This window comes from Thrips palmi, unplaced genomic scaffold, assembly GCF_012932325.1.
Source record: "Thrips palmi isolate BJ-2018 unplaced genomic scaffold, TpBJ-2018v1 HiC_scaffold_12, whole genome shotgun sequence".
Lineage (NCBI taxonomy): Eukaryota > Metazoa > Arthropoda > Insecta > Thysanoptera > Thripidae > Thrips > Thrips palmi.
In genome coordinates this window covers 9,054,470-9,063,884 of record NW_023144623.1, presented here as the reverse complement: position 1 = coordinate 9,063,884, position 9,415 = coordinate 9,054,470, and the positions used below count along the sequence as shown (strand labels likewise).

Genomic DNA, 9,415 nt, shown 5'->3' with positions numbered 1-9,415 from the left:
CGTCCGCCGCTCCCCGTCCGCCCCGCCAGTTCCCAGCGTGCAGTCGGCCCGTCAGGTCCTTCGGCCGTCGTCCGAGGCTGGGCCGCGAGCTCTGGTGCCCCACTGGGCAGCCTAGCAACCTGCCTGGCACTGCCTCCCGCGCCCCTCTTGGATTACTTCGGACTTTGCCGCGACCCAGTGCCCCGCGCCCCGCCTGGCTCGCCCAGTGCCTCGGACTCTACGGCCCTGCCAGTGCTGTGCCCTGCTTAGTGATCGCTCCCCTCTGCAGTTGTGGACTGGACCCCGTGCCGCGCCGCGTGCTTTGGACGCTGTGAGAGTCCTCCTTCCGGGTTTAAATTTTTTTGCATCCCCGCGCAGTGCGTTCCCGCTTCCGTCATGGTTGTTCCGCCAGGGGGGCGGGGGCGCCGCGGGAGGGGCCGGGCTGGGCTAGTCCAGAGGGTGGTGGGGGGTCTGACATCATGGCGTATTGAGCGGAGCAGCGGAGCCATCATAGCCTTTGCGCAAGACGGCGGCGCGGTGGGGGGTGGGTGGTGCTCGGTGGTGGGGGCTGCTGCGCTAGGCTAGGCCCCGTGCCCGGGCCGCGGCCTGCCTAGCACCAGTCGCCAGCGGAGGTTCGTCGGAGGAGGACCGCATTCCTCCCTTCGCCCAGTCGTCCCCAGTGCTCTAGTGCCCCTTGGATAGCAACCCGCCCAGCCTGCAGCCAGCGGACTTGCCTGCCTCTCCAGCGCGACTGCCGCCCGCCGCCTCCAGTGGACTTAGTGACGTCACACCGGCTGCTGGAGCGCCTCTTCGTGCACCGCTGCCTAGCAGTGTAAGGTGTTTGGAGCTTCGGGGAGAGATAAGGGCTTTGGCTCTGAATTTAATGTCAGTCAGTCTTTTTCTCTCTCCTATACTCCGCACCAAAAACTTCAAATCATCATGGCCGCTGCCTCGTCGCTTCCACCTGCCGGGCTCTGGGGTTTTCCCCGAGTGAGCCTGCCTCTTCGTCGAGACTGGTTCTCCTGGATATCAGTGTTGTGTGTTTTCAAAGTGCTCCAGTGCAGGTCGTCACGGCAGGCGCGCCCCAGCGCAGAGGATACTGGCTTGCCTGCAGTGATGACGTCCTACCTGTGTAAACCTCAGTGCCATTTGTCTAATAAAAGTAACCTCGAGTCTACACTGCTTCTTGCGTCCTGCCTGCCAACCCCATTTCACAAGGAGAAAACACGTACACTGGGGTTTCCGCCTTCGCTAGACTGGCTTTGAATCCAACGACTCTGTCGGCGCCTTGCGAGTGCGGCATCACAATCTTATCCTGAGGGATGCCGCGCCGAGGTGGCCCAGGAGACTGATTTGTCGCTCGTTCTCTCTCGCACCCACACGAGGCGCTCGTGCGTGCGAGAGAGACGGCATGATTCCCCTGGACGAACACGCCCTTCTTGGCGAGCTAGGCAACGGGCCTGGCCTAGCCTGGCCCAGTTAGACGTAGTACAGGCCGACCGCTAGATAGCTGGTCGCCTAGCCGGGGCCGCGGCGGTGGAGGGGGGCGGCGAACATTCTAGCGCGCCGCGCCACGTCGAGGCCAGCCCGGCAGTCAGGCTGCCAGCCAGCCGGCCCTGCTAGAGACTAGTCCTGGCGCGCCGCTCGGCCTGACCTACTTAGAATGCACGTGGTCGCCGATACGCGCGGGCCGCGCAGGTCGTGCAGGTGCGCCGAGGGGCCGCGAAGCCGCGATCGCACTACCATTCATGACCATGGCGGCGCAGCGGCCGGGGGTCCGGGGGGCGTGGCTTGCGAAACGGTCCAGTGTCGCCTAGGCCTGGCCGTGGTGCTTGGTTCGGGAGGCCCGGCCGATTGTGTCGGGGCTGGTTGGTTGGTTACTCCATCCTTGAGCCGGCGTGGCGCGGCGTGGCGCGGCGGTGCGGGGCCTTGCCCAAGGAGTGAATGTGGGGCAGCGCGGTCTAGTGTCGCGGCGGGGAATCTAGCGCCTAATGGTGCGAGGCCAGTGGGGCCCTGCAGGGCCTGCACTGCGATGCAGCGATGCACTGCAAAGGGCATGCTTTGCTGGTTCGCATGCTTCGCCGCTACGCTACTCGGGCGACACCTGTTAGCCTCGGTGCTGCTCCCGCAGCCCGCCACGGAGGCCCCTGCGGTGCCTGGAGTAGGCCGCCCGCCGGCCAGCCGTGCGGCCGAGAGGTATCGCGGCCCGGCCCGGCGCTCCCAAGGCAGCGAGGCAGCCGGACGGGCTGCAAGTAAGGGTGCAGTCGGCAAGGTTAGGTTAGGTACTTTGGTTCGAACAGAGCCTCTTGGGTAAAAGTAAGGCTACAGTCAGTCACTGTGCGGGTCGTTGGTACAAATTGACTTTATTTGCAACGCCCATGACGCACGCACACGCCGCAACGCACACACACGGCCACTCGGTGGGCATGTTCATGCCTATGCAAATCGGTGAGATACGACAAATGGCGGCGGCGGAGAAAATGCATCCCGTTGGCCGGCACTTTGTTGAGGCCGTGCCGTGCCGTACAGCGGCCCCCGATCCGGCTCGGGGCCTTGCTAAATTAGACTCATGTAGGACGCTGTAGTAGAATAGTACTGCCGCGGCCGCCCTGCCCCACGCCCCGCCCCGCCACTCCGCGCCACGCACAATGCAGCAAGCAGGACTTGTGTGTCCATTGTCCAGGGCGTATCAGATCGCGCCGCGTTTCGAGGGTACTGCACCGGCCGACTCAAACTAGAAAAGTGCAGCGACAGAAAAACGAGGGCAGCACGCCCGGCCGGCATTCCCGCGTGCACTTGGCTGCACTTGCACTCGTGACCCGCACGGCACGCGGCACGGCACGCGGCACGTCGTCACGCCGCGGGTACTTGTCGTCCCGGTGGCGCTAGCGCGGCCAGCACGGCCAGCACGCGTGTGGGTGGGTGGCACTTGGCGGCCAATTGGAGCCGACATGGCGAGTCCGACCAGGCGGGGGTCTTCTTCTCCACGAGCGCGCGATGCCGGCGATGGCGTGCCCGACAATGGCGGGGGGGTTTTGGCACTAAGGCAACACTCGACCCTTGTCCCTCGTTGCGGGCCCCTTCGTCATGGCCGACGTGCCGACACCGCGACGCGGCGACGCCGAACCCAGACCGCGACACACGTGGCCCTCTTGGCCTGCCTGCCTGCCCTCGGCTCCCGCCGGGCCCCCTTCGGCTCCACTTCGGCTGCAAGCTTCGGGTTCGGGTCGAGCCTGTCCCGCGGTCGCTCCCGAAGCGGCACCCGCGCTCTGCACGTTTACAGCACACAAGCGATTCCGTGGTGTAGCGGTTATCACATCTGCCTAACACGCAGAAGGTCCCCAGTTCGATCCTGGGCGGAATCACACTTTTCGCTGCCGGTGTTACACGTTTGCCGCGCCCGAGCTGTTGTATCTATACATCGGTGTCCACTGCAGTGATTATCATCGGGTAGCGTGGCCGAGCGGTCTAAGGCGCTGGTTTAAGGCACCAGTCTCTTCGGAGGCGTGGGTTCGAATCCCACCGCTGCCAGCCTCTTTTTCTCGCCTTTCTCGAGATTGAATTCTCGTCTCCAATTTTTGTCTGGCTTGCCGCGGGCAGGGCTTCTCTCTGCTTTCCCGGAGGGCAGTGATGTGAAGAAACGGAGTGGCTCTCACACCGTCTCTATGTGATGAAATGGCAACCTGGCGGGCCTGGCGGGCCTGGTGGGCCTGGCGCTGGGGATGGCGGTGGAGGCCCCCAGCAGCCCGGCCAGCCCAGTAGTTCAGGGGTCACAGTTGCACCCGCCTGCAACGCGCGGCAACGCGTTACATAAGGGTTGAGTCTATCATTCCCTCCCTTCCATTCTCCGCGCGCTTTTTGCCGGCTGGCCCACGCACACTGGCCTGGCCTCCCTCGCCTAGCTCGCAGAGGAGGACTTGTGGGAGAGGAGGATTCTCCGTATCATCGCCATCGCGATGAAGTTGTGCAACGTGGCCAGGACACTGGACACCGCCTCGCTGGGAGGGACATTGCGCAGTGTGTTTATGTTTATGTGTATGAGAGTGCGTGTGTGTGTGTGAAGGGGGAAAGCGCATAGGAAAGGGTGGATAGAAATTCGACAAAGGCAATAGAGCAGGTTGGATCAAGTAAGCAAATTTTATTTTATAATTTATAATTTTTCTTTTAATTCTTTTTCGGCTTTTTATTTTTTAAAGAGTCGTGTCGTGCGTAACTGGTAGCGGCACGTTTGCTCGATACCACCAAGCTTTTAGGAACGCCGCCACGCCACCACGCCAGCAGGCCGCGCCACGCCACGCCGCGAGCAGCGTTCGTCCCGTCCCACATTCTAGAGAGAATACTTTCACATTTCTGTGCGTGCAGCCGCGGCGTCTTGTCTGGCGACTAGCTAACGCAACGTCCAGGAATGACGTAACGGCGCAGAAATCAGCAGCGGCTTCGTCTCTCTCGCTCCCACACGCGGCGCCCCGCGCGTGCGAGAGAGACAGCCTGCGTCGTGCTTTTCGCTCGCTTCGCGCAGAGCATCACTCTTGTCTGTTCAGTTGCGGAATTTTCGCGGACGCCGCATGGTTGGCAGCGCGCGTTTTGGCGGGAGTTTTGGCGCGCGCGGGAAGCCAGTTTGAACAGCCTGCCGGTGGTGGGGGCGGCCTGGCGTACGGCCTGCCGGCCCGGTGGTAGTCGCTCTCAATGAGGAAGTGGCTCGTTGGTCGGACTAGACATCCCAGCTCGGCTCAGCCACAGGCTCAGCCCAGCCCGACGCGGCCATAGAGCAGCCGCTCACATTCTTCGGCTACCAGCAAGTTGTCGTACTCGTCGGAGACCTCCAGGGTGGCTGGCTGCGCCGGCTGGGCGGAGTGTCCGGCGACTGCTGCTGTGCCCCGGCCAGTGATCGCCCTCGAGTGCAACGCAGGCGCATAGTGCAGCCACATGCAACCGGATCCCCGTGGCCGGCCTGTGGCCTGGCCACAGACAACGACTCCCAGGGACTGGAAATGCTGACGCGCTGACACAGCACATAACGCGCCAGCCGCGGCGGCAGACTGATTCCGGGAGTCGTGTTCGTCGCTCTGTCTCTCTCGCACGTACACGGGACACCTTTTGAGTGCGAGACACAGCGGCGAAAACGACCCCCGGAATCAGTCTGCAGCGCGGCGCGGCCCAGCGGACGGAATGAGACATTGGAGCAAACCGAGCGCGGCGCTTGGTTTCCAACGAGGGGCTCGCCAAGAAAATGAATAAAAGAACAAGATGCCTGTTGGGGGAGGGAGCTGGTAGCGCGGGGTCGGACCTCTCTGCCCGCTGCTATGCCCAGCACTTCCGGAGCCATGGCCCGGCCAGGCCCGGCCCAGGTGCCCAGCGTGCCCAGGTGGGCGAGGCCGCGCAACCCCCACCACCTTTAGTCTCCGCAGAGAAATGCAGACAAGCATGCTCGAGATGGGCCGCGGTTCTTTTTGGTCGTAGAGGACAGCGGTTGGTACGGCGACATCTCGCATTTTTGAACTAACCCGCACCACGCAAGCGTTTCCTTGCCACACCACACTGCTGCACTACGCTGGCGCGCCGGGGCAGCTTGAGCCCCTACTACTCGCGCGATGTCAGCTGAAGGCCAACCCAGAGGCTCGCTTCCTACCGCCTGACGCCCTCTTCCTCTCCCCCATGTCCCTCATCTAGCTGCGACTCTAGCTCGGCGCAGCCATAGACAAACACACACACACTCGCATGGATCGCTCGGGCGCGATACGGACACTCACACATATCCTTCCTGACGCGTACAGGAATATGCAGAAACTCATTCAAAGCCACCAAGAAAGGGCAGTTTCTGCAGAGGTTCATTCATTCATCCACTCTCTCTTTCATTGATTGATTGATCATTTATTCATTCATTCGTTCATGCATTCAACTCACTCCGCCCGCTGCAACTCGCTGCATCGAGCATGACAAGGCGCCGCGGACCGACACATAGGAATAGGAGAATTGGCGGTCTTCTGCAGGCGGCGGCAGCAGACAGGCCCGGCAGGCCGCCGGAGGGGGAGGAGGTGCTCAACTACTCGGTTATTACCCACGCAGAAACAAAGCACTGCCGTGCCGCGCTGCGCCGCCAAGGTCACGGTGACGTCATGGAAACCATCAGTCAGGATCGAGCGGCAGGACATGTTCTTCCTCATGGCTGGCTCGGCTTGCTTGACTTGGCGCGGCAAAAAAAGGCGCGGTGCAACGTGCGTTTCGCCTCCACTGCTGGCGGGCTGGCGGGCCAGTATTTTTAGTTGTTTTTTCCGCCGTCCGGGCGGCGGGGCGCCGCTGTCGCTGCTATCTAGCAGCGGCCGGGACGTGCCTGCGAAAATCTAGGCGCGCTCACAAAGGCGGCACTGTGGCGCGGCCCGCATATGTGTTGGCCCCACTGTGTCATTTGTTTGCTGTTCAACAGTTGGCAGCGGACGGTCGGACCGCCAGGCCTAGCTGTGCAGGCACAGTGTGCAGGCTGGGCAGCATCTGGTGGGCGATACACAAGGATTGCCCTCCCTCCATGTCGTCCTTGCCCGGCATGTTGCCCGGCCTGGCATGGCTCATGTCCTTTTGACATGTGGCACGCTGCGTGCCCACACCGAAATCGCGGCCCTGGTTTTGCAGTGCGGTCGGCCTTGATTTCTCTGTCGCAAAGAAAAGGATTTGCAAATCTATCCGTGATGGACGAGTCGATTCTCGCGGTGGATTCCCGAAAGGTGACGTTGCTGCCAGCAAAGTCGTTCCAGGATGAAGAAGTGTCCTCCAGTCATTACACGGTGACGCATGGCGGCGAGGGCCGAGGCGGGCGGCCCAAGTCCGCGGGGCGGCGCGGCTCTGGGTCAACTAGACGCCTGTACAGTAGCCTTCCCGCATGTTTATAAACATGCCGCGCCAGAGTGAAATTCCCGGGGGAATCGAACCGCGGACACTTGATCCCGCCGTCGGACGGGCTGCCTGTTCGGCCGGGGTGTGCGCGACGACGGACGGCCGTCTTTGAAGGCGTGCAGCGGAGAGGCAGCTGGCGAGGCGTGGCGGAGCGTGGCGGCCCGCGGACTCCGAGCAGCACCTCGCGGACCCCGGCGGACCCGCGGCCTTGGCCCAGCCTCGCCTCGCCTCGCCGCTCGCGGTGTTGCAGCACACTGCAGCCTGCTAGAGGCTAGGCTAGGCTAGCGCGGGCCGCCAGCGCGCAAGGCTTCGCGCACGGGCCGCACGCCCGCAGATACTAGATTCCCGCCGGATTAATCCGAAAAGGGCGACGGAGACGGATTCCCACCGGTATAGGTTAGCCGTCACTCACTTCCAAGCCAGGCGGAGAAGCCCGGCCCCGCCGACTAGACCCTCAACCTGTTTGAATTCGGCGCCGAGGCGGAAACCGATAAGCAGCAGACTGATTCCGAGAGTCGTTTCCGCCGCTCCGTCTCTCTTGCACCTGCCCGTGAGTGCGAGAGAGACAGAGCGACGTCCCGCCCGTCCGCGAGCACACCAAGAACGCCCTCAGCGTGACCAGGTCTTGGACGAAGCTCCCCCTTTTGGCTGCGTCGCCGCTGCGCCGCGCCTCGCGAAGGTGCACGAGGCCCGCCTCTAGGCCCGCCGGGCCGGCTCGGGCTCGCCAACCAGGGCGCTAATCTTATCGCCGCGCGTGCTCGGGCCGACTCAGCGGGCCGATTCCGAACCGAGCCCCGTCGCTCTGTCTCCCTCGCTCCCACGCGGCGCGAGAGAGACGCAGGGCCGTTCGGAATCACTCTGCAGGCCGCCGCGGGCGTAATCTCTAGCGTAATCTATCTGCCGAACTCGCCGAAACTATTTTTTTTAGTTTTTCCACCGCGGCCGGGGCGCGGCGGCGCGGCGAAATCTGCTTTCCCGCGCTTTTCGAGCCGAGCCGGGCCGAGCCGGGCCTCGCGTCATCCCGAGCCGGCCGGGTCTGGCCCTCGGTATGCAGCCCCGCCCCGCCCCGCCCCGCCCCGCCAGGCCACTCAGGAACGGCCAGGAATTCCAAGAAATATCCTGATAAGGGCGGAGCACGTCGCGAGCACGCACAGCAGTGTCGCGTCGCCGGGAATCGGGCAAGCGCGGCGAAGCCAGGCCGCCATTTTCGTTTGGCAGTTTCAGCAGCGCTAAAAAGAACACCGCGCCCCTCCCCGCCAGCCCCGCCGGCCCCGCCGGCGAGTTTGAATGGAGGCAGGTCGCTTTGATGCGGCGCTGCGGCGGCGAGGCGCCCTTATCGAGTTAATGAGGAACACGGGGCCACCCCGCCGAGCCCCGCGCAGCCCCTCACACCTACACGGCCGGCCCCGTGAGTGCGAGAGAGACAGAGCGACGGGCAGGACGTGCCGGGGGCGGCTGGACCGCGTAATGACTTTTCCATCCTCATAGTCGCGCTTGGTTATAATCCAATCCCGGTGCGAGGTGCGAGGCTGGGCTGGCCGGCCCGTCCTAGCCCGTCCTAATGGTGGTGCATTCCACCATCTTCCTAGCCGCCCCCACCACCGCCTCGCCTCTACCCGCTCGAGGGGGCCCTAGTCCCGCCAGCCATGCCTGCCCAGCAGCCCTGCCGGAGGGGGCCGGTTGGCTAGGCAGGGCTGGGCAGGCCAGGCAGGGCCAGGCAGGGCAAGGCAGGGCTGGCGGGGTTTATAATGAGGGCGGGGCGAGTTTGGGTTGGGGGTCTCTGTTCTGCAGCACTAGGGTCTGCTGCCCGCACTGCTGCCGGGCCGTGGAGGCAGAGGCGGGGGGCGGGGACAGGGCAGCCTGCACCAGCAGCAGCGACCATGGCTTCCTCGAAATCGAATTCGGACCCTTCCTCTCTCCCGCTCGGCGCGGCCGGACTTGTGTGGAATTCGTCGATGACGCGCATGAGGGAGTGTCATCCGCAAAGGGGTCTGGCTTTTCATTCGGCGGAGCGAGGGCTCAATTTTGTCCGTCGAAAAGATGCAAATCTCCATTCTGAAAGGTGGTTTAGGGAGGTTGGTGTATCTAACCACTGTTTGCATGTGCAGTTTCTCTATGGCCTCACGCATGGGATTCTTTTGTATTAGATTTAGCAGGCATATGATTCCTGGGCCGAAGCGGTTATTGAGCGGAGGCTCGGAAAGCCTGCAATCAAGCTATTGTGCCAATCTAGACGGCATAGTCCTCTCGGCCTCTGATTCTCCATCCGTTCGACTCTTCTTCCTCCTCCTTCTTTCTCCCCTCTCTTTCATCCCCCCTCGGAGCTTTCCGCTATGCTTGGGCTGGTCTCGCAAATCTCAAAATTAGATTCTAGAAAACACCGTTTTTCTTGGACTCGCCGCGCCAATCTGCACGGCGATTTACACTCGCAGAAACACCTTACAATTAAACCACTAAATTTTTCCCCCTTAGGCTTTACCCGATTTTGGGACGAAAATTGTCGGGCACAATGATTGATTCCGGGAATTTAAAAATCAAAATTTTTGCG

The 9,415-nt window shown here is 62.7% G+C and overlaps 2 non-coding genes across 2 annotated transcripts; both read left to right on the top strand.

Moving 5' to 3' along the window:
- Positions 1–3,271: 3,271 nt before the first annotated feature.
- Trnav-aac lies at positions 3,272–3,344 on the top strand. Its single transcript has one exon. It is a non-coding gene; the product is annotated as a tRNA-Val (tRNA).
- Positions 3,345–3,428: 84 nt separating this feature from the next.
- Positions 3,429–3,510, top strand: Trnal-aag. The gene has a single exon. It is a non-coding gene; the product is annotated as a tRNA-Leu (tRNA).
- Positions 3,511–9,415: the final 5,905 nt, after the last annotated feature.